This window comes from Pseudorca crassidens, chromosome 1 (genome assembly GCF_039906515.1).
Source record: "Pseudorca crassidens isolate mPseCra1 chromosome 1, mPseCra1.hap1, whole genome shotgun sequence".
Classification (NCBI taxonomy): domain Eukaryota; kingdom Metazoa; phylum Chordata; class Mammalia; order Artiodactyla; family Delphinidae; genus Pseudorca; species Pseudorca crassidens.
In genome coordinates, this window is record NC_090296.1 from 128,328,464 (window position 1) to 128,354,466 (window position 26,003).

Consider the following 26,003-nt stretch of genomic DNA (forward strand, 5'->3'; position numbering starts at 1 on the left):
GGCCTGAAAACGGTTAGCTCAGATGCTAACATACAAAACCTTCCACATACTGAAACTTTTCTTATAAAAGTCATCATCATTCTTATATGTCCCAAATCCTGTGGCCTCTTAATCCTACTTTTTCTCTGCAGCATTTCACACTGCTAACCATTTCTCACCCCTCCTAGACTTCCATAATGCTGTACCTGCCTGTGTTCTTCTACCTCTGACAGGAACTAAGTCTTCTGCTAGTTCATCTTCCTACCCCTCAATCATAGCCACTCTCCAAGTTTCTATCAATAGCCCCTTTTCGTAGGTTAAGAATTAATTTTCTGTGCAATGTCATCATCCATTCCTATAGCACCTCTCTATACTTAGGATCCCTAACTCTACATCTTTAAGCCTTCATCTCTTGAGTCATAAGCCTGCTACTCTCAATTACCAATAGTACACATGCACTTTGTTGTTTCATTAGCATCTAAAATCAAGCTCAATTATTCCCAAAAAACGTACTCCACCCTGAATGTGCCTAATCTTGTTGTCCTACTAGTTACAGAATGAAAAAAATTGGTGCCATTCTTTATTATCTCCCCCTCATTTTTATTTAGCCTAACCAATGTATGGTTTGATACTAAAGGTCATTCAAAGAATGTCTACTAGCTAAAACTAATACAATGTTATATGTCAATTATAACTCAGTTTAAAAATATGTTTGAGTGTCTACTAAGTGGATGAAGACATAGTGGTAAAGAAACTAGACAATCTTGTATCTCCATGTAATGGGGGAAATGCGCACAATAAAAACCACAATAAACTAGGTAACTGCAATGCATAGTTAAGTGTTGTGAAGAAGAAATCAGGATATGGTTAAGTGTACATATACAGTACTCTGACTTAGTCTGGGGAAAAAGGAAATACGTTCTTCATGAAGTAACATATAAACTGAGCTTTGAGGCATGAGCAAGGTTTATCCCAGACATATTAAGAAAAACCGTGGAAGGTATAACAGTACCACTGCCAGTCCAGTCACCCATTAGAAAATTCTGAGTCATATTCTAAAGAGAAGGCCCCTCTCTTTGCAGTACAACAAACCGTTCACCCAGTGCTATCAATTCTACCTCAGAAATTCCCCCACACTCCAACATTGCCCCCAATTATTCCTTTGTTGGCTTTGTTCCAGAGTAACATTTCCTATGAAACTATACAAAATTTGGCCAAAACCTGCCAGTCCAGCCTCTTCTCTCAGACTAGACCACACTTGTAGAGAACACATATATCATTCATTTTTATTTTTACACTTCCAGTGCTTGAAAATGTTCACAAAATATACTTCACAGGATAAACATCTTATGAAGAGGAAAGTTTTCTTTTACATGACTTGCTTTAGAGGTCATTTAACTAGTGAATACAAGATTAAAAACAAGTTGTCTGATTGTAAAGGCCATGCTCCTTCCCTTGTACACTTCTAATTTATACCCAAATCCTGTAAATTTTTTCTTTGAAATATCACTTGCATCCTTTTTTCCCCATGCATAGTCATGTTATAGATGCTCATTACTTCACCTAGTTTTACTTTTTCCTCTGTCCTTGACTCTGCCACTAGAATTATCTTCCTAAACACCCAAATTTGGCCATATCACTCTCATACTCAAAATCTATACTTTCCCAATGCCCACAGGATAAATTTCAAACTATCATATGAAGTCCCTGCCACTGGCTTCCACCCATTCATACAAGCCTTACTGCCCACTCTATGACATCATTACCAAGTACTTGATCTAGTCCCATCATTGGATTACTGGCTATCACATACTGGCCATCTGTATTTCTAATTTCAATGCTTCTGTTTCTCACGACACTTCACTCAGAAATACTTCTCTCTCCTTTGCTAACTTCCACCCCCCACCCACCTATTATGCCCTGTTTAAAAAAACTCTACTCATTTTAAAGGCTGTATCTCACAGAGTGCTCTAAGCTCTTCTGTAAATAACCAGTCTTGTCTGGGAACTATATGTTCCTAATACTATAAAATAATTTCTTAATTTCCACCCTAAATTTATTATTTTATACATTATAGCTATCTGAATAGGTTTCTCAGTGCCTCTAGCTATAAGCTGGTAGAAGGTAGTGCTCATCTCATCCATGTTTATTTTCATAGTAATGGGGATTGTTTTCTTGACACCACACCTCCCTCTACAAGGAAAAAAAAAGGAATAAGGATCATGGCCTGACAAAGGATTCTAAACTAGCTCCAAATGCAATTCATGGATGCACAAACAAGGGTATCCTTTAATTCCAAATTAACATAAATTTAACCCAATGCCAATCTAACAAAAGATTATTTTGAAGGTCAAACATGTAAGAATAACCATGAAACTTTCATTTTTCTCAAAGAAGAAGAATGCCTCTCTCCCAAGAACTTGTTCTACCAGGGACTAAAGCATAAAATATTTTAGTATAATTAAAATCAATACAACCCCTTCAAAAAACTTTGACAGTATCTATTAAAACTAAATCATTTAGTTTAGTCATTTACCCTATGACTTAAAAATTCCACTAAGTACACATCAAAAAGAAATCAGTACATATGTTCACTAGAAGACGTTCAGTGGAATATTGAGAGTAACTATATTCTTAGTAGCCCCAAACCAAAAATGACTAAAATGTCCATCAACAGCAAAATGAAAAACAAAATATAGTTGGCCCTTAAACAACCCAGGTTTGAACCATGCAGGTCTACTTCTACGCGGATTTTTTTTTTCAGTAAATACATTAATACAGTACCACACTATCTGCAATTGGTTGAATTCACAGATACAGAAATGTAAAGTTCTCAAGGCCTACTGTAAAGTTATATATGCAGATTTTCGACTATGCAGGGGATGGGTACCCCCAGCCCCTTACCTAGTTCAAGGGTCAAGTGTACTATACAGAAATTATAAGCAACTGACTACAGCCAACAATGTAGATGAATCTCACAAATGTTATTTGAGAGAAGCCAGACACAACTAAATGTGACTGTTTCTAATTACATAAAATATAAAAACAGGAAAATCTAATCTATGCTAGTAGAAGTCAGGATAGTGGTTACTCTTGGGGAAAGAGAGGTAGTGACAAAGAGAGCACAAGGGGCTTCAGAAGAGCTGATCTTGTTTCTTGATCTGAATGCTGGCTAAACGTGTGTGCTCAGTGTGTGAAAGTTAAACAAGCTACGTGCACATTTATACACTTTTGTATGTGTACTAATACTTCAATCAAAAGTTTATTTTAAAAAGCACAGTACAGTATGAGCATTAGCTAAATGTTTAAATGGAACAGAAAGTTAAGTCCAGAGAAAGATCCAAAAGTATGTAAGAGTTGCTTCTAGTCAAAAACAAGAAAACTGGACAACACATGAAACAGCTGTTTTCAGACCCTGGATAACAGGCAGTGTGAGACTGATCCATGAGAACGAACAGAAATGAGGTGAACCCTTCCAATGCTTGAATTTCTTCATGGAGGAGGCTTTCCAACCTGAGTCAATGGAGGGGAAACCCAGTCAGAGGACAGCAGTCTCACTGAGGTAAGAAGCAAGAGGTCAGAGTTGAGGCTGAAGTGGGTGGAATTTTTAATAAGACAGACTGCCACAGAGGGGAGCTATGCAGAGGAAAGTCCAGAAATCTGTCACTTGGGGGTCCTTTCGAGTCTGCCACTATACACAAAACTGCATGAATAAAGGGAAAGACTATATGAAGCCGGGGAAAGAGGAGCTGTGAGCTGAAATATCCCCAGTGATCATACAGGACTAGGAGATCCCTAAGTTTCTCCCAACCAGAGTGAAGAGAATATGCTGACACTGGGGACATTTAGTAGAGAACTAAGAAGGGCCATGCATTTGTAGTAGCTACCAGCCTTAAAGTAAAGCCTTCTCTAGATACACCCTAATAGAGCCTTGAAGGGATCAAGCTGACCAGCGAGTTACTTAGCTCGCTGGCAAAACAAAGTTTAACACTTTAAAAGACAACAAAATTCAGCCACTCAACAATAGACTATAACAATGTTCAGTATCCAATAGGAAAGTACTAAATATGTAAGCAGGAAAAGACGGCCCATAACCAACAGAAAAACCAATCAATAGACCCTGAAATGAAAGAATTGATAGAATCAGTAGACAAGAACTTTCAAACAGCTATTATAAATATGCTCAAGGATTCAAAGGAATACATGAAAACAAATCAAATGGAACTTCTAGAAATACAAAAAGTAAATAAATATATACATATTTATATAAATATATAAAATATCTGAAAGTATTTGACCCTGCAGGGGGGAAAAAAAGGACAGTGAAATACAAAACAAAGTAAACTAAAGCACAGAGAGACCAAAAAAACTAAAAATGTTAATGACCTGAAGATAATATCAAATAGTCTAACATTATACATATAACCAGAGTAACCCTGGAAAAGAGTGTAGAAGGAAGAGAGCTAACTTTAAAAAAATACATGTGAAGAAATAATGACTAACACTTTTCCAAATTTGATGAAAACATAAACACAGACCAAAAAAACAAAACCAAAAACTCAATAAATCCTAAGCAGGATAATCACAAAGAAAACCAGCAATGAAGAGAAAATCTTAAAGAAAAGCCAGAGGTAAATAAAAAGACTTTAAGTACAGGGGAAGAAAGATAAGTATAACCGCAGACTTCTCATCAGAAACAAATGCTGAAAAAAAAATTTGTCAACCTAGACATATTTATCACTTGATATATCACTTATATATCAAGGGATAAATATCCTTCAAAATATGAAGATAAAGCTCTATACATCTACCAGAATGGCTACATCAAAAAGACTGACAGTCTCAAATGCTGACAAGAATGTAGAGCAACTGGAAACTCTCATATAATTGTTGGTAAGAGTATAAAACAAAACAACCAACTTGGGGAAAAGATCTGGCAACTATCCTATAACCCAAACTGCACTCCTAGGTATTTAGCCAAGAGCAAAGAAACCATACATATCTACACAAAGTCTTTCATACAGCTGTTCACTGAAGGCTTTTCACAACAGCTAGAAACTGAAAATAGCCCAGGTGTCCCTTAAGAGAAGAATGTAGTTACAAACTACTGACACATGCAGTACCATAGATGAATTTCACAAACATTATGCTAAGGGAAACCTTATATAAATAAGTACCATGATTTATATTTATATGGAATTCTAGAGCAAGCTAACTAATCTATGTTAAAGTGATCACAACAATGATTGACTTAGGGGTGTGGGTAATGTGGGGGCAGGAAATGGCTAGGAAGGGGTACAGATTCCATAACTTGATAGGACTTTGTGTTGCAAAGCTGTAAGCATTTGTCAAAACACATGGAATGGTATATGTGGCAGACTGTATATTCTAAAGATGGCCAGCCACAATATAATCCATCCCACATGCTCTTCTTACAAGGTTAACATTGGCATTCTCCCATCAGCTGGTAGGGTCTATGTGACTTCTTGAATTTGAGCAGCCTCGGTGACTTTCAATCAAGAAAGTACGGTGGAAGTGTGTGCTCTTTTATAAGCTAGACTTTTGATGCTAGGTTATAAAAATGCCATGCACTTCTGCCTTGGTCTCTTGAGATACTACTCACTCTTGGAACGTAGCCACTCTACAGTGATGAAGCCAGCCACTTGGCAATGAAGCCAAGCAACCATATACAAAAGCAACATCTAAGTGTTCTAGACCAGAGCTCCAGTTGAAGTCCTGACAGCCAGCATCAATATCCGGATGTGTGAGCAAGACTTTAGATGATAACAGCCTCAACTTATCAGGTAACCTCAACTCCAGCTCACATGCTTGAAGTCAAGACAAGCTATCCTTGCCAGTCTCTGCCAAAAGTACAGATTCATAAGCAAAAGAAATGACTGCTGATGTTTGGGGTACAATGAGTTTGGAGTGATCTGTTAGGGAGCAATAGATAACCAGAACAATATACTAAATTCAGTTAATAATACTAAATTTAAATAATACTAAATTTCTAAGTTTTAGTTGACTATATATGATGACTATATGACTATATATGATGAAGTTAAGGATGAGATATTCTACTATATATGATGAAGTTAAGGATGAGATGTTCTAACATCCACAACCTACTTTGAAAAGCATCAAAAAAAATGAGACAAATTAATAGATGGATAGATATAAGACAGTAAATATAGTAAAGTGTTAATTGTGGAATTACATTCTGGAATTATTTCACATCCATGTAAGTCTGAAAATTTACCTAATAAAATGTTGAAGAGTGAAATAAAGTCATTTTCATACAAATAGAAGCTGAAATATATTTTTGGCCAATAGACCTGATGCTTTAGAAATTTTTTAATTCTTCAAGTAGAATGAAAACAACACCACATAGAAACTTAGGTCCATGAAAAAAGTCCACACAAATCTACACAAAGGAAAAGAAATGAAAATGGAAAATATGGGCAAAACATCAAAGAATGCTGCTTTTCGTTTTTAAATTTCCTTATAAAACAACTGACTGTTTAAAGAAACAATCAGAAATTCTATTCGGGAATTAATGGAAGACTACAATGGCAAAAAGGTAAACGAATTTATAATGTATTAGAATTCTTACATTATACTCTAAGAGGTCTAATTTTGAAGGCAGACTGAAATAAACTAAGGTGCATACTGTAAATACTAGTGCAACCACTGGAAAAAAAACAGAGGTAGGTATAAGCTAATACTGGAGATAAAACAGACTTCCGAAAAAATGCTCAATCCAAAAGAAAGCAGGAAAGGAAGAAAAAAAAGGTAGTATAAATGGTACAACTAGAAAACAAATAGTAACCTGGTAGTGTTACTATTGAAAATTACAATAAATATAAGTGGACTGAACGCTCAAATTAAAAAGCAGAGATTGTAAAAAATCCAAAAAATGCAACTATACACTATCTAAAAGACTTATTAAATATAATGGCATATAAGTTGAAAATAAAGAGACAGCAAAAGATATAATATGCAAACACGAATCCTAAGAAAGGAGAAGTAGCTATATTAATACCAGACAAAGCAGACTTTAGGACAAGGAACATGACCAGAGAACAGAGACATTTCTTAATGATAAAGAATCAATTCATCAAGGAGGTCTTCCAGTCCTAAATGTGAATGCATCTAATAACAGAACTTGAGAATATATGAAGCACGGGGACTTCCCTGGTGGCACAGTGGTTAAGAATCAGCCTGCCAATGCAGGGGACATGGGTTTGGTCCCTGGTCCGGGAAGATCCCACATGCCACGGAACAACTAAGCCCATGAGCCACAACTACTGAGCCTGAGCTCTAGAGCCCACAAGCCACAACTACTGAGCCTGCATGCCACAACTACTGAAGCCTGCATGCCCTAGAGCCTGCACACCGCAACTACCACATCCCGCACGCTCTAGGGGCCCACATACTGCAACTACGGAGCCCGTGTGCTGCAACTACTGAAGCCCACCTAGAGCCCGTGCTCTGCAACAAGAGAAGCCACCGCAATGAGAAGCCCGCATGCCACAACAAAGGGTAGCCCCCACTCGCCGTGACTAGAGAAAGTCCACGCGCAGCAACAAAGACCCAACGCAGCCAAAAAATTAAAGAATAAATAAAGAAAATACATGGAAGCAAAAATGAAGAGAAGTGAAAGAAAAGATAGCGGGTTCACAACTATAGTTAAAGATTTCAACATTCCTCTTGTTAATTAATAAAGTAAGTATCCCCCCCCCAAAAAAATCAGTAATGATACAGAATACATGCCTGTCTAAAAAAGGACCTGTATCCTGAAAAGAAAAAGAATGTGCAAAATATTTGGATACTCACAAAAGAAGACATACATGTGACCAATTAATACATGAAAACATCATTAGTCATCACAGAAATGTAAATTAAAACCACAATGACACTGCACACCCATTATCTGGCAATTATTTTTTAAAAATAAAAACAACATATTAGCAAGGTATTAGCAAAGATGTGGAGAAATTGGGACCCTTGCAGGAAGGTAAAACAGTACAGCTGCTATGGAAAATGGTATACTGGTTTTCAAAAAAATTAAACACAAAATTACTAGATATATTACATTCCTAGATATATACCCAAAAGAACTGAAAGCAGGGACTTGAAGAGATCTATTTTTAACACCCATGTTTATAGCAGCACTATTCACAATAGCCAAAGGAAGGAAGCAACTCAAGTCTCCATCAATGAAAGAATGATTAAACAAAATGTGGTATATACACACAATAGAATATTATTCAGCTTTAAAAAGGAAATTCTGATATATGATGTAACATGGGTGAACCCTGAGGACATTATGCTAAGTGAAATAAGCCAAAAGCAAAAGGACAAACATCATATGGATTCCACTTACATGAGCACCTAGAAAAGTCAAATTCGTAGTCAGAAAGTAGAATAGGGGCTGGAGGGAGGAGGAAGAAACTGGGGGGTTACTGTTTAATGGGGATGGAGTTTCAGTTTGGGATGATGAGCAAGTTTCAAAAATGGGTTAAGAATGATGGTTGCACAATGTGAGTATAATTTATGCCACTGAACTGTACAGTTAAAATGGTTAAGATGGTAAATTTTATGTTATGCATATTTTACTACAATTAAAGAAAAAGAAACTGCAGTGGGATACCACTACACATCCATAAGAATGTCTGCAATTTATTTGAGAGTATCAAATGCTGACAAGGATTTGGAAGAAACGGAACTCTCATACGTTGCTGGTAAGAATGCAAAATGGTATAACCATTGGGAAAATAGTTCATCAGTTCCTTATAAATTTAAACATAAAACTACCACACACTTCCCTGGTGACGCAGTGGTTAAGAATCTACCTGCCGGGCTTCCCTGGTGGTGCAGTGGTTGAGAGAGTCCGCCTGCCGATGCAGGGGACACAGGTTCGTGCCCTGGTCCGGGAGGATCCCACATGCCGCGGACCAACTGGGCCCGTGAGCCACGGCCGCTGAGCCTGCGCGTCCGGAGCCTGTGCTCCGCAACAGGAGAGGCCACAACAGTGAGAGGACTGCATACCGCAAAAAAGAAAAAAAAAAAAATAACCTACCTACCAATGCAGGGGACATGGGTTCGATCCCTGGTCCAGGAAGATCCTACATGCCACGGAGCAAATAAGCCCATGCACCACAACTACTGAGCCTGCGCTCTAGAGCTCGTGAGCCACAACTACTGAGCTCGCATGCCACAACCACTGAAGCCCGTGCACCTAGAGCCTGTGCCCCGTAACAAGAGAAGCCACCACAACGAAAAGTAGCCCCACTCGCTGCAGCTAGAGAAAGCCCACGCACAGCAATGAAGACCCAATGCAGCCAAAAAAATAAATTAAATAAATGAATAAATAAATTTTAAAAATAAAAAAAAGATAGGTGCACTTTACTGGATATAAATTCAGTACTTCAATAAACATGATTTTTTTCTTAGTTTATGAAAACAATATATAAAAAGATGGTAATTTAAATCAGTGGGGAAAGGATCCCTTAGGTGGTCTAGAGCAGGGGTCCCCAACCCCCGGACCAGTACTGGTCTGCAGCCTGTTAGGAACAGGGCCACACAACAGGAGGTGAGCGGCAGGCGACCAAGCGAAGAAGCTTCATCTGCAGCTCCCCATCGCTTGCGTTACCGCCTAAACCATCCGACCCACCCCCACCCCCTGTCCGTGGAAAAACTGTCTTCCACAAAACCAGTCCCTGGTGCCTAAAAGGTTGGGAACCGCTGGTCTAGAGAATTAGCTGCCCAAGTGGGGATATTTAGATATTAGAACTTAGAAAAGTTAGATATTTTCACACAACATCCAAACATATGCCAAATGCAATCCAAATCTAAACCTAAATCATACAATATTCAAAAAAATGCTGAATGTATTCAGATCTAAATCTATAAATCTAAATCTATAAAGTAACCTCATAGAAGTCCTAGAAAATATGAGATTTCTGTATTATCTTTGTAAGCATGGTGAAACTCAGAAGCCATAAAGGATAGATAGATTTACCTATATCAAAAAATTCTAATTTCATGACTAGATACTATATAATAAGCAATGAGGTAAATCAGCAGTCCTACACAATGTGCTGGGAATGAAACTTGATTAAAAAGCTTTTTTTTAAAGAGTAATTGACAGTATCTATCAAATCTTTAAGCTGACATAGCCTCATGGTCTAACAGTCATTTTATAGAAATCTACCTTACAGAAATAATATGTACCATTATTTGTAATATCAAAAATTGAAAACACGGCTTCCCTGGTGGCGCAGTGGTTGAGAGTCCGCCTGCCGATGCAGGGGACACGGGTTCGTGCCCCGGTACGGGAAGATACGACATGCCGCGGAGCGGCTAGGCCCGAGAGCCGTGGCCGCTGAGCCTGCGCATCCGGAACCTATGCTCCGCAACAGGAGAGGCCACAACAGCGAGACGCCCGTGTACCGGGAAAAAAAAAAAAAAAAAAAATTTTAAACAACCTAAATTCCACAATAAAGAGTTTCAAAATATATTATGAACTCTGAGTTAGTTTCCTAGTTCAGTTCTAAAGGCTGATAGAAGTCAAAAGATTGATAGTCTTCTATCAAGTTTACTTCAGGACATATGTTCCACATCTAACATTCTTTTCCTTTCTTGAGTTTTTTCTTTTGCTTCCCTTTCCACCAAGCTGATACGGTAAAACTACCTGTAGTTATGTGGGCATGTGATACCACACATAGATTTAATGCAGTAACTAAAAAGTACTGTTCAACTCCATACTTTCAGTTGTTCTAGCCAAAACCTCAGTGTCATCTTTTACTCCTCCCTTTATTTCACACTTATATCTGACCTATTACCAAATCCTACAGACTATAATTTCAACACGTATCAATAATTCAGCCACTTCTCACCAACCTGATAGGCCTCACCTTGTCCAACCCACCGTCATCACCTCCCATCTGTACTGCTGTAATAGCCTGCCAACTGGTCTCTTGATTCTGCCCTTCTCTTTCAATCTACGATCAACATGGCAGCCAGAGTGATCTTGCTAAAATCTAAGTCAGAACTTTCCACTCTGCTCAAAAACCTTCAATGGCTTCCCATCTCACTCAAAGGTAAACGTCAAACTCTTTATTATGACCAAATGATCTGCATCCTACATTCCCTTTCTGACTCGATTTCCATCATTAACTTTTCTACAGCCCCACAGGCCACCTCACTGTTCCTCAAACCGATCAGGCACTCTCCCACTTCAGTGTTTCCTTATTCACTACACTCTTTGCCTGAAATGCTCTTCCCCCAGTCATCCACATGGCTAGCTCTCGCATCTCCTTCAGTTCTTTACTCAAGTTATCATCTCAGCGAGGCTTTCTCTGGCCACACTAAAATTTGCACTCATCCCCTGCACTCTCAAATACTTCATATACCACTTCCTTTATTTTTCTCCTTAGAAGTACTATGCAACATATGATATATTCTACATATCTTGTTTTTGATGTTTATGATTTCTCTTTCCCTACTAAGTATAAGTTCCATGAAAACAGGAGTTTTGGTGGATTTTGTACACTGCTGTCTCCACTAGCACCTAGAAAAATGCCTATGACATAGTAGGTGCTCAATAAATATTTGCTAAATGAATGAGGTAGATGCACATGTAACCACTCACATGGAAAAGATTTCTATAACAAATAGTTAAGAGGGAAAAAAAACAAGTTGTACAGAATACAAGTTCAGGACAAAAATCTATACACAAGCAATGAATAATCTGTAAATAAAATTAAGAAAAATTCCATAAGCAATAAAATCAAAAAGAATGAATCTTAGGAATATATAAAATACATTTCTTTTGAACAGAAGTGTAAGACCTGTACAACGAAAACTACAAAACACACAAAAAAAGTAAAGACCTAAACAAACAAAGACATCCCATGTTCATGGATCAAAAGACATAATACTAAGGTAGCAATACTCCTCAAATAGACCTACATATTTAACACAAATCTTATCAAAATCCCATCTGCCCTTTTTGCAGAAATTGACAAGCTAACCCTAAAATTCACACAGAAATTCAAGGAACCCAGACAGCCAAAAAAAGAAGAGCCAAGTTTGAATATTCACATTTTCCAATTTCAAAACTTACTACAAATCTACAGTAACCAAGAATGTGTATTAATGGCTGAAGAACAGACATACAGATTAATGGAAGAGAACTGAGAGTCCGGAAATAAATTCTTACATTTATGGCCAGTTGATTTTCAACAAGGGTACCAAGACAATTCAATGGGAAAGAATAGTCTTTTTCAGCAAATGTTTCTGAGACAGCTGGATATCTATATGTAAAAATAATAAAGTTGGACCCCTACCTCATATAACACCATATGCAAAAATTAACTCAAAACAGATGACAAACATAAATGTAAGAGCTAAAACTACAATACTCTTAGAAGCAAACAGGTATAAATCTATATGACTGGTCAATGGTTCTTATTGTGTTGGCCAAAAAGTTCATTCGGGTTTTTCTGTAAGATGTATGGAAAAACCTGAACAAACTTTTTGGCCAACACAATAAATAACACCAAAGACAACAAAAGAAAAACAAACAGGACTTCACCAAAATTTATAACTTGTGTGCCTCAGAGGAAACAATCATGAAAGTGAAAATACAACCTTTTGGGGGAAAATACTTGGAAATCATATATCTGATAAGGGACTTGTATCCAGAACATTTAAAAGCCAACAATAAAAAGAAAAATGACCCAATTTTAAAACAGCAAAGGATCTAAATAGATCTCTGAAGATGTACAATTAGGGCATGAAATGATGATCATTAGTCATTTAGCAAATGCAAATCAAAATCACAAAGATGCCTTCACATCCACAAGATGGCTAAAATAAAAGGGACAGACAATTGGTTTGGCAAGGAAGTAATTAGAAAGAACCCTCATATACTGCTGATGTAACTGTAAAATAGTGCAGCCACTTTGGAAAAAAAGTTTGGCAGTTCCTCAAAATGTTAAACACAGTTAGTTAGCTAAGACCCAACAGTTTCACTCCTAGGTACTTACCCAAGAGAATGAATTTATATGTCCACACAAAAGAGCTTATATATGAATGTTTGTAACATGATTCATAATAACCAAAAAATGGAAACAATCCAAAGTTATCAACTGATTACTGAATAAACAGTAAGTGTATACTCATACAATGTAATATGAACCTCCAAAATATCATTTAAGTAAAGGAAGACATACACAAAAGGACATATATTTTATGATTCCATTTATATGAAACGTCCAGAATAGGCAACCCATAAAGTAAGGAAGCAGATTAGTGGTTGCCACTCTTCAGGGGCTGAAGAAGGAAAGAATGGTGAATGACTGCTAACAGGTACAGGGTTTCTTTTGGGGATGATGAAAATGTTCTAAAATTAGATAATGGTGATGGTTGCCAATTGAATATACTAAAACCCACTCTAAATGGTGGATTTTATGGTATGTGAATTATATCTCAATTAAGTTGGAAATTATAAAAAGTGTATGGAATGATTTTTTATAAACCACCCCAAAAAAGAATAAAACTACAAGTATCTGTTACACAGATGTATTTGTTTGGTATTCACCAGATGTTTTTATGTTTTTCTACATTTAAATTGAACAACAGTTAAGTTTTGGAATTGGCTAAAAAAGGAAGAGAAAACTTTCACTTCTTTTTATACTTTAAAAATACGTATTTTTTTCTGTATTTCCTTATTCTCAAAAATAATTAATTCTACACACCAATATTTGAGGGGAGGGGCAACCAACCATGACATATAAAAGGCTCTCTGGAAATATGAAAGTTCTAGGATTTCTGGTTTTATGATTTACAGGAATAACCTAACATTTAAAATTGAGGCCATGCTGGCAAATCTCGGTGTATGCTCAGTTTACATACAGGAGTAAAATTTTAGGATCACAATCACTGTGCATTAGAAAAGAACGGAACTCTCTAATGTGACCCTTGGCCCTCCCCTCTCTCTGGGTTCTGTGAACATTTTCAAAAGTAAACAAACTATGCTTATTTACCTGTCTGAAAAACTATAAAAGGTAAACCCATGATCTGCCAACATTAAAATGCTCTTTCCCCAGTGTTTACTTAAGTGTTTATTATGTGACTTACTAGCAGTGAGAGAATCTTATCTCAGTGTAGATCCCAAGTGTCATCTATGGAAAGCCTTTAAAAATTCCAAAGTACCAGAATTATTTCAATTTCCTGACTTTAATTATAAATCACTTATTGCAATCAACAATTCCATGATCTGAAAACAGAAGCAATGTGCCACACACATAGTCCCAATGACTTATTATTCTGAAATTTTCCTCTGGGTTCTTTCTGCACAATAGTTAAATTGAGTTCAATCTTACATAGAACTTAACCGAAAATTAAACACAGAATTACATTAGTATTCAGCGCACACACAAAAAATATTTATAATGCAATATACTAAAATAACTAAAGGTAGGTGAGTTTTCCTAGAAATAATCATGAACACTATTTTATGTTTAATTTATTACATTTCATCTATCAAATGTAGCATCTAAAGTCATAAAATCTGAATTAAGGATAAAAGACCATTAGCTTCTAATTTAACTTCAAAATGCTTTTAAAAATTCACAACATATGGGCTTCCCTGGTAGCGCAGTGGTTGAGAGTCTGCCTGCCGATGCAGGGGACACGGGTTCGTGCCCTGGTCCGGGAAGATCCCACACGCCACGGAGCGGCTGGGCCTGTGAGCCATGGCCCCTGAGGCTGTGCGTCCGGAGCCTGTGGTCGGCAACGGGAGAGGCCACAGCAGTGAGAGGCCCGCATACCGCAAAAAAAAAAAACAAAAAATCCACAACATATAATTTTAAGTGAACTAGATTGCATCTGTTAAAAGACAGAAAATTGTTTTTCTAAAGACCATCCATACTCGAAGGACATAAATATTAAACATTGAGAACATTTAATTTTCTATTAATGTCTAGTAAAATACTAAAGTGTAGCCTAATTACGAATTTTCTTTTGAGCAGTTACCAACTGGAGTAATATTTCTCTAACTGGAAAAAAAATACAATTCTGATCAATCAGTAAACATCCAACACTGACAAATGCCTGAAACTGCACGTGAAAAAAAAATGAGACCGACATTTGTTTTTCTCATTGAATCTTCAATTCAAAAGTAATTATTTAATATCAGTTGAGCTAAGTACTTATCCAGGAAACACAGAATTCAATAACCATACCATACAAGAAAGCCCTAATACTAGTAAGTACAAAGAGATTCTAAAAGGAAGGCTTCCCTGAGTAATATTTAGGCTGAGCCCTACAGGATGGATAAAATTTGTTGGCTAACTGTGTTCTAGGCAGACTGAAATGCACTGGGCAAAAGGTTTGCAACAAGGAGCCTGGATAGTTCAAAAAACTGAAAAAAAGGCCAATATTGTTAGGTGGTTCCAAAAAAAGGAGAGTGTGAATTAAATCTTAGGAGGCAGAGAGAATCCAGATCAGATGGGACCTTGCAGACCAATTAAGGATTCTGCATTTTATTCTAAAAGCCACAGAAAGCCAAAGAATAATTTTAAACAGAAAGTAACAAAGTTAGACTTGTATTTTTAAAAGTTCACTGGAAAAGACAGAATTGTTGTTTATAATAATCTAAAAGAATTATAAACTAATAAAACTGATGGAGTTCACCCAAGTTAATGGATACAAAATTAACATCAGCAATGATCAAATGTAACAGAAAAAAGATCCTATTTACAGTGCAAAAAAATATGTATAGATCAAATATCTAGGAATAAATTTAACAAGGTATGTATAAAAGGAATTTAGGAAGAAAACTGTAAAATACAGAATAAATGGCAAGATAAACTATGTCAATTCTCAAGTTAATTGATGTATTCAATGCAATTCCAATTAATATCCGCAAACAAACTTGATCCACTGGTTTTAAATTATTATGGAAAAGTGAAAGTCTAAGAATAAAAGTTCTGAAAATGAATAAAGGAGTAGGCTTTGACTCACACTTCAAAGCTTAACATAAAGCTATTTGAAATAAAACAATGTACTACCAGTGTTTAAAAAAAAAATTAAAATCAAACCCAAGCATTTGGCAGATGATACAGGTGATATTTAAAAAATTTAATGGGGAAAAGATTCAATACTTAATGTTGGGACAACTCGTTTTTCATTTAAAAAAAAAAAGATTCCTAATTCCCTCCCAGATGGACCTAAATGCAAAAAAATAAACAACAACAAAAACCTCTCAACTATTTGCAGACAATATTAAAAGGGATTTCTTCAATAAAAAACAGAAATCATAAAAGAAAAGACTCATGAGCTTCACTTCAAAAATTGAGATATATCCCAAAAGAGAATATCACAAAGGACAATAAGTAGGGTTTTATATTTTATTCTTATTCTGATAACTTTCCCGGCTGCATCATAAAGAATGCTGGATGAGATGATCTCCAAGATCCTTTACAACATAAACGTTGTATAACACGTTGTCTCTTACTTTCTTTTAAACCATTTCTTTATGAAACATTTAAAACATACAGAAAATAATAAAATTCATATCCATATATCCACCACCCAGAATAATCAAGGAAATGCTAAAATGAGAGTAATATTTTGCTAAAATTTCACACCCATCAAATTTGCAAAAGTTTTAAAATCTGACAATCTCAAGTATGGGCTAGGATGCTGGAAAAAGAAATGTCCGTACACTGCTGATAAAGTATATACTGGCATAACCGGGCTTCCCTGGTGGTGCAGTGGTTGAGAGTCCGCCTGCCAATGCAGGGGATACGGGTTCGTGCCTCGGGCCGGGAAGATCCCACATGACGAGGAGCAGCTGGGCCCGTGAGCCATGGCCGCTGAGCCTGCGTGTCCGGAGCCTGTGCTCCGCAACGGGAGAGGCCACAACAGTGAGAGGCCCACGTAAAGCAAAAAAAAAAAAAAAAAAAGTATATACTGACATAACCATTTTAGAGAAGAATTTAGCAACATCCAGTAAAGTTATTCACAATCTATTTCCCAGCAGTTTCACTTCCATGAATCTTCCCAAAGAAATATGTGCACAAAGAAATGTGTCAACATGATCACTGCAGCATCATTTATAATAGCGAAAAAGGAAAAAACTCAAAATATCCATTAGTAGTGGGACACATATATTTGATATATCATACAATGGAGTACTATACAGCAGTTAAACTAAACTAGAGCTACATGCATCAACATACATATCCCAAAAAATAGTTTAAAAAAAAAAAAGCTGATGAAAGATATGTACAGTAACAATACCATTCTGTAAAAATTTTAAAACACAAAATCCAACACCATATATAGCATTTACAGATACAAGTACACATATACAGTAAAAGTATAAACAAGGATATGAAATTCAAGAACCTCGGGATAGTTATTACCTTGGGTAAAGAGAGAAGGTAATAGGACTTGGGGGTGAGGTGGCTACAAGTGCATATGTAAGACTGCATCTGGTTCGCTAAGGATCAAAATTGGCGTAATTTATAGTTCTGAGTGATGGGTAAATAAGTACCTGATATATTATTTACTGTTTTAAATGTTTTTTTAATTAAAATATATACATATATTTTAAAAAGAAAAAAGTGAGCATATAATATACAAGCCGAAAATTACTTTGGAGATCTTCTAATCCAACCTACTTCCTTAATAAAAGAACTAAGGAAAGATATCAGAATAAGAACACAAAATAAATACTATTGGAGTCATCGCCATTTTAAACACATACTACATAGCTAAAAAAGCACTTAAGGGGATTAGACCTTGTTCGCTGGAGAGAAAACCTTGGTAGGCTGAACAGCGATCAGCCCCAATTTCTCAAAATCTGGTGTCAGCTAGTAATATGGAATGGGCATGTGTGAGCACATGCGCGCGCGCGCACACACACTCTCTCTCTCTCTCTCTCTCTCTCTCTCTCTCTCTCTCTCCTAGGAGTGCCTTGTCAAATTCAGCACAGGAATAGGCAGTAAAGTGGGTCTCTGGCCCACTATCCAGGCTGACCCCTAGTCCATCTTTACTTAAAATTACTTGAAGTTCTGAGGCCTAGAGGATTGTTCCAGATCATACTTCATTATATCCTGATCATAGTTCATTAGCCCACAGCACATATCTAAAAGTAGTCCTGAACTAACTAAAAAGTAGCTCATTCATCCAGCACTTATAAATACCTAAAACAGCACACGGAAAAAAAAAAAAAGAGAGAGAGAGTCAGCAAATATTTAGTGTTCACACAGAATCTTCAATCCAGGAGTAAATAGTTTAATTTCAGCTGAGATAAGTGACCTATCAATATTTTACAACTTGGATCCATCTATTTTTAAGTTCACCCCTCCCTACCCTTCATCTACCCAAAACATGTAAGAGGAATTTTGAGGAGGGAGGAGACTGACTCAGATACTGAGTTAAATGAAACCCTAAGATTTTACTTTTTATTTTGAAGATAATATGAAATATAGTACACTGGGTAATAATTAAATTTAAAGAAATAGATGATTTTAAATGCAGAAATCTAGTTTTATGTATATGAAAGTCTAATGTTTGTTCAGCTTTTCTAATATATTATACTTAAGTGTTCTCATGTCAACATTAAAGTCAACTTTTAAGAAGCAGTTCCACTCGTTTACAGGGCAGAAATAGAGACAGATGCAGAGAACAAACGTATGGACACCAAGGGGGAAAGTGGCGGGGGCGGTGGTGGTGGTGGGATGAATTGGGAGATTGGGATTGACATATATACACTAATATGCACAAAATAGATAACTAATAACCTGCTCTATAAAAAGTAAAATAAAATTCAAAAAAAAGCAGTTCCATTTTATCAAGCACAATGTACCCCTACGTTAGCTACCAAACTTTATCTATTTCCTATTTTCCTCCTCTGTTCTTTAAACATGTTTGATATGTGTCCTAGTCCATTTAGGCTGCTTATACAACAAAACACCATAGACTGGGTGGTGTATAAACAACAAAAATTTCTCACAGTTCTGGAGCCTAGGAAGTCCAAAATCAAGGCACCGGCAGATGTGATGTCTGGCAAGAGTCACCTTCCTGCTTCATAGATGGCCATCCTCTGGCTAGATCCTCGCAGTGGCAGAAGGGAGGGAGGGAATTCTTTGGAGTCTTTTAAAGGGCATTAATTCCATCATGAGGGCTCCATTCTCATGACCTAATCAACTCGCAAAGGCCCTACCATCTAATGCCATCACAATGGGGGGTCAGGATTTCAACATATGAATTTGGGGGTTGGGGGGGACATAAACATTCTATAACAATACGTTACAGACATAGCAAAATGTGTAAGAAATTGAATATGAATGAAGCAGCTTAACTAATTAGGGAAGGTTTTCATTTCTTAGGAGCTCTAAATTTGGATTATCTTAAACAGCATAGTTTTCTATCACCAACATGGAATATGGCACATTATCAGCTCACTTCAGAAAACTAGAAAAAATGTTACCTAAATATTCTTTGTGTGAAATGGGATTTATCAATTAGTATACATGTCACATACAATAGGTGTTCAAAAGACAGGTATTTTTTAATTCTCAAAACAAAAACTTTATTTAGCAAAGGTAAATATTTAGTATCCTTATTCATGACACACTGTAAGGTTATCAATATTGGCAAATAGAAACACAAGGCACAATAAGCAGAATTCCTAAGAAAAAAGTACTAAGGTAATTAATAAGTTGGAAATAACCCAAATTTCTCCGTGACCCATTAGCTTTATATAGAAAACACTGCTGGGCATCTCATCCTTTCCCTTCCAAAAAACAGGATTATGCTTTACATATGATAAAAGATAGGAAAGTATTTGTTGTATGAAGAAATTCCTGTAGTGGTATCTGCAGTGCTAGAGCTATCATCTGAGAAGAAAATAAAGAACATCCCTTTTAGAAAGGGTGCTAAAGAGTGCAAGTGACAAAATGTGACATTTGTCCATACTGAGTGGTACATACATGGTTGTTATATTATTCTTTCTACTGTTTGTATATTTAATTTGTAAGGAAAATTCAGAATTTACACTGTATCACAAAGAATATAAAAATAACCGAGTTAGCATATTGGCTACAGCTCACAAGGGCAATTAATCCTAAGACTATTTCTCACATTCAAGGAGACTGCTGAGGTAGACGTCTATTAGAGACTTGAAATGGATAAGCCATTCTTTTTGATACAAGGAGACAAAAGTCAACAAATGAAAAGAATATGTGTAAAGTACTGGTAGCATCTTCATTCAGCCCCTAGCTATGTAATTTGTGTGTAGCACTACTTGTCTCAAATGTGAAAAGGAACATTCTGAATTACTGAAAGTATGAAAAAATGGACACCTATTAAGACCTAAAAAAGAGCTACAAGCCTGCATACCACAAAGAGACAGGTCAAAAAAAAAAAAAGTTTCATGTTTTATTTCTGTAACATAAAGGGATCTGTGCTTGACTAACCTCATCTCTTCCCAAAGGGTACAGAAGATCAACTTCTGGAACACAATGAACTGTTAAAGAGTCACCACAGTAGTCTCCACACTGGCAAGCCAAGAGTTTCATTGAAAGAAGATTTTTATCCTACTTGGGTTAAGTGTTCAGGGCTCATACACCACCTCCTTGCTTTATTTGCAGCACAGATGTTGACTTTAATTAATGAAGTCTTACTTAGGATTCTCTTCCACAATCCACATATGACATCTTATGTGAGATTCCAGAAGATTTCCTAAAACTGAACTTCAGGAATAATTTAATCTAGTAAGGTTCTAAGTCTCCAAAACCTCTTTTCCTTTCAGGTCAACCTTATGATTCACTTGCCTTTATCACATTAACAGGAGAGGTCAAAAGTAAAGCAAATTACAGAAGTGATTTGACCTTGGACTAATAATACTGAATAATGCATCACTAACTATTAAGATCTACTGTTTATTTCAAATGTAGTTACCAAATATAAAATAAATTCACATACTAAGTATTTCCAAAAATAATATTTCTATGGAAAGGTTAAAAATGTTAGTAAAGAAAAGCATGAAAATACACCAAGGTTCCAACAGTCTGTCTACCACTAACCAAGCTGTTTTCTTGGGCAAGTCACTAAATCAGTTATAAGGTCACTTTATAGAGTACCATTAATTTACTTTTTCAAGAATGATCTCATTTGAAAATCATTCCTCAGAAACAAAGCAAGTATCACCCTTACTTGACAGAAGGAACAGAGCCAAGGCTTAGAAAGCTAAATGGCCTACTCATGCCCAGCTAGGAAGCTAGAGAAGAAGGATGAACCCACAATCTTCCGACACCAAAGTTAGTGTTTCTTCCTCCACATCAATGGTTCTCCATGACTTTCGTTCACAGAACCTGTTGAGACTCTAAAGCACTTAAATTTTTATATATAATTTTAGGGCGTTCACAGTCACAAGGCTTAGAATCAAACAGTAATAACAGTCAGCTAAATCTCATGTGCAAACAACAGTAAAAAAAAAAAAAAAAAAAAAGTACTAGCCTTATTTCACTTTCAGATAGACCTTATACTTAATGATCTTTTTTTTTTAACTTACTATCCATAATGGTATTTATGTTAAAGATAACAGATAACTCAGATCAAAGCACTGTGACAATTTTGAGATTAAATGAAAAGTTGGCAAAGAAATTTATCATGTATTTGTAAGTAATCTCATTAAAAAACTATTTATAGGGACTTCCCTGGTGGTCCAGTGGTTAAGACTCCGCACTTCCACTGCAGGGGGCGTGGGTTCGATCCCTAGAACTAAGATCTCGCACCTTGCATGGTGCAGCCAAAAAAAAAAAAAGAAAAAAGAAAAACCTATTTATGTAGCATCTTTAAGTATTTCAAACATCTCATGTTTTGGACATAGATATAGGCTTGTAGATTAACACTATTTCCACTTACTGTAATTTTACTTTATTTTCTTTATTAGAAGAAAAAGCCCCACTTCCTCCAGTAACTGCTATGGTCAGAAAAGGCATCTTGTTGAAGGCTGCCTTCTACTAATATCATAGAAAACACTCACTTAACTGCAATAAGGTGGGTGGGCATTCTCAAAGCAAAGTAACACTCCTCCTAACTGGTAAGACAGAACATGTACCATTATGTGCAGAGTCCTGACCTGGAGTCCAGAGGCTCAATTTGTGCCCTGGCTCTGCCACCTGGTGACTTTAAGAAAACCATCTTAAAGCTCTGCACTTCAATTTCCTCATGTGTAAAACAGGAATAGCCCTACTCAGGCTCACAACTTCTGTGAATTTATAACCAGAAGACAGAATGATGACTGTCCCAGAAAAATACCAGAGTATTTACAGGCAACTTGCCAAAGTAAATTTATTTTTTTTATACATATACATACACACAAACACTAACATACTATGTGCCAGACACTGGGTGGAGGATTGGGACCAAGATATGAAGTATCTAACATGTGCCAGACAGTGTATAAAGGAAGCAGTAAAACAATATTCTTTAGAACAGGAGCTGGGAGTAGGAGGTGTTGAGTCCATAGAACTGCCTGAGGAGTGGAAGGGCACCAGGAGAATGGGGCTCCATTATTTGACAGGGTTTCACAAAAAGTGTTATATGGAGAAAGTCACTAGACTATACACTTCCAAAAGACAGAGACATGAGTCTTGTCTTTATAGCCCCTACACCAAGCTCAGCTCAGAGTAGCCACAGTAGATTCCTAATAAATGTTAGCTGATAACTAAGTCATCCATACTCTGGTAACACACTCTCTGGTAAACACTAGAAGTCCTTGTCCTTAAAAAGTGAGTTCAAAACCAGTAAGCAAAGTAACAATGTAAAGGATAATATGTTAGAGTCCACTGTCTATAAGGTGCTTTGAGAACATTCGGAAAAACTGGGTAGGAAGACTTCAAAGGATAATACTTATTAAGTGCCTATGTGTTAGGCATTGCACATGCTTTAATCCTCACAACTCTGAGTTAGTCTCACCACCCCATTTTACAGATGACAAAACTTGCGGCTCGAGATTAAGTAACTTGCCAAGGGTCAGACAACCAGGGTAAGCCAGAATTAAAAGCAGGATCTAACTCCAAAGCTATTTCCACTATACATACCATAATGTCTTTGGTTTTTATACTTTACCTTTACATTTGCAGTGGGGAGAGAGCAGGGACTATCACAATCAGCCAAAATTTTGTCATCCTGAATCATTATGAAAAGAGCATCTAAAACTTTACCCAAGTATTTTACTTAAAAAATCACTTCTGAAAATTGGTCTTCACTCATAAAAATCATAAAACTAATTTTTTAACAGCTGCATATGTATATTTAATGTCATGTTTCTACATTTTGACCTATACAACTACAGGTCTAAACAAAAGGGCAAAACATGACTGAAGAACATGACCAGTAATCATTTAAGAAAACAGACACTTTAAGTGTTTGGGCTGAAAAATTTAGGTATGATCCATAGTTTTATATTATTCCACTGACTGCATATTGAGAGAAACAGCAAATTATTCCAAATATTTTTTTAAGGGGAGAGAGGATTGTTTTTGGAGGGGAGAGAGGAGGAGTCATTTAGAAATGATCTATGGTTTAAGGAATAAAACATTAAATGTTACGTGTCAAAGACACTGTAGGTACCCAACAAATCTTGTTAAATGGACTGGGCAAGTTGGATGAGAATGTGTCTTCCTCTCGCTTCTGACTACTTACTTAAGAAGCTTTTTTTTAAGCCATGAAAAAAAGTGTAAATTTAAGAGATATGAAATACAAGCAGCATATAAAACCTGTGAAAATGAATCAGAACATTGTAATTTGTGTCTCTGTGTAAACTCCTCAGTAACCCAGCAATGTCAGAAGATGGTGTACATGCTACTCAGCACATTAATGCTACTTAGTAAATACTGACACAATAAGACTTTCATAGTTTACGTTCTAATTTTTAAATTTTTTTAAAACTGTTTTTGGTTTGCTATTTAAAGCATTCCTTTAGTGCCACAGGAGTTTAAGTCTTTTTTTTTTTTTAATATTTACTTATTTGGCTACGTCAGGTTACAGCTGTGGCATGTGGGATCTTTCAGCTGTGGCATTCGGGCTCTTAGTTGTGGCATGCGGGATCTAGTGCCCTGACCAGGGGTCAAACCCCGGCCCCCTGCATTGCGAGCCCAGCGTCTTAACCACTGGACCACCAGGGAAGTCCTGAGATCATTATTTCTTCAAGCTACTTCTTGTTTCTGTTTTGTCATGATTAATAATTTCTTTAATGGGCTTCTGGTCATTCTTTGGATTTAGCAGCACCATCATTAATATTGTATTTTTTCATTAAAAATGTGATAAGCAGTTCAGATTTACAAGCAGGGTCTAATTCCAAAGTTATTTCCACTTCTTTTTATCTTCCTAAACTCTAAACTTTTTTACATGGTTTACAAAATAATCTCTTAAGTAAGGGTACTTACTCGTCAGAGGTGTGAGATAAACACTTCTCAGCCCTCTTGTCCAAATCACTTGACAACATTTACTGGGTATCTCAAGTGTCTTTCACAAGTAACTTTTTAACAGTTGTACTTCTGAACTTTAGGTCGTTTCCATTTCAATCCCCCTTCTCCCCCGACCCCAGACAAAATTCTGGGGTAATCTGCTGCTTCTCTCAATATTGCAGATAGTGGAATGATCTGAAATTATGGGTCATACCTGTATTCCTTTCTGATTGATGGAGGGTAACTTCGGACTGTAAATCCCATATGCCATTAGCTGACATTTTCGACGGCACCCTAGCCACTTAATAAATATAATAACAGACTTTGTAATGTTTCTTTTTTAACATATCCACAGAACGTTTTAAAAAATTCGGAAACTAAATTATCTTTCAAGAATTCTAAGATTAACCAACCAGCGTCACATTAAAATTATTTTTAACAATTTTATGGATCAAAACATCTGTCGCATTAAATTCTGACTTTACCAACAAAATCCTCCACACCATGACGAGTCCTTTTCATTTTCTCAACTGTAAAAAAATAAGGGCCAACTGTTTGCAGGTTTGCATTTAATAGTCTCCAGCAAACCCAGTAGCTCACGTTTAATTTCAGAACCTCGATGAGTAATCTGTGAACACAACCCTTGGGCTTGATTTAACAATTCATCCGCCCTCCCTCCCCACCAGTCCACCCCCAAAACCCCAACCCACCAAAGCACACGTCTAAATATTTCTTCACCAAGAAGGCCAAAACCTCGAAAGCAGCGAGGAAGAGCTCCCCTTGGAAGGAAAAGGCCAGCCCTTCCCAGCCTGAGGCCCAGGCCGGCCCTGCTAGCCCCACTCCAAGAAGGGCCACCTCTAGATCGCCAGCACGCCCCGCCCCGGGCCCGCTCGTGTCCCCTCGGGCGACAAAACCCTCCCTCCCTGCGGCGCCCAGCCAGGACTGACAGTCACGGCAGGAGCAGCAGCAGCCGCTGCTAGCAGAGGCCTACTTCTGGCACCGGCCTCTCCAGACCGCGCGCGCCCCCAAACACTCGCCCCGGCGGGGGTGGGGGCGTCCCTACCCTCGCCGGAGCCTGCCCCGAAGGGGGACTTGGGCGGCCGAGGAGACGATGGGAGATGCCACCCAGCCGCCCCGGCCCAGGCCCAGTCCTCAGCCACACTGACCTGTCGTCGCCCCCGCGCCTGGGCTGCGGCCCCCGCAGCAGCAGCAGCCGCTTCACTGGTCGTCGCAGCCCTCACCCGCCGCCTCCGCCCGCCACCGCCTCGTTCCCTTTCGCTGCCGCCACCGCCGGCGCTCATGCGGGACCCGCGCTTCCTTCTCCGGAGACCGAGACCGGGAAAGGAGGCGCAGGGGCCGCAGAAAACCCCGCGCTCGTTGCCAGCCGCCGCTCCGCCGCTGCCTGTCCGCACCGGGGGGCTACGCGGCCCGCCTGGCCAGGGCTAGGTGCGAGGTGGTCCGAGCACAGCCCCGAAGTAGAGCCGAGAGAGGTGCCGCCGCCCGCGGCCGTGAGCGCCGGGTCGG

General features: G+C 37.6%; 1 protein-coding gene across 5 annotated transcripts in view; it reads right to left on the reverse strand.

The window, feature by feature from the left end:
* The window catches only part of UBE3A (ubiquitin protein ligase E3A), a 91,582-nt gene extending 65,796 nt beyond the window's left edge, over positions 1-25,786 (reverse strand). For 4 of the 5 annotated variants that reach the window (XM_067755771.1, XM_067755758.1, XM_067755760.1 and 1 more), the window contains exon 1: positions 25,646-25,786. The gene's annotated coding sequence lies outside the window, so the exon portion shown is untranslated. The remainder of the gene's footprint in view (positions 1-25,645) is intronic. The other variant, XM_067755774.1, reaches the window with a different exon arrangement.
* Between the last annotated feature and the right edge of the window lie 217 nt (positions 25,787-26,003).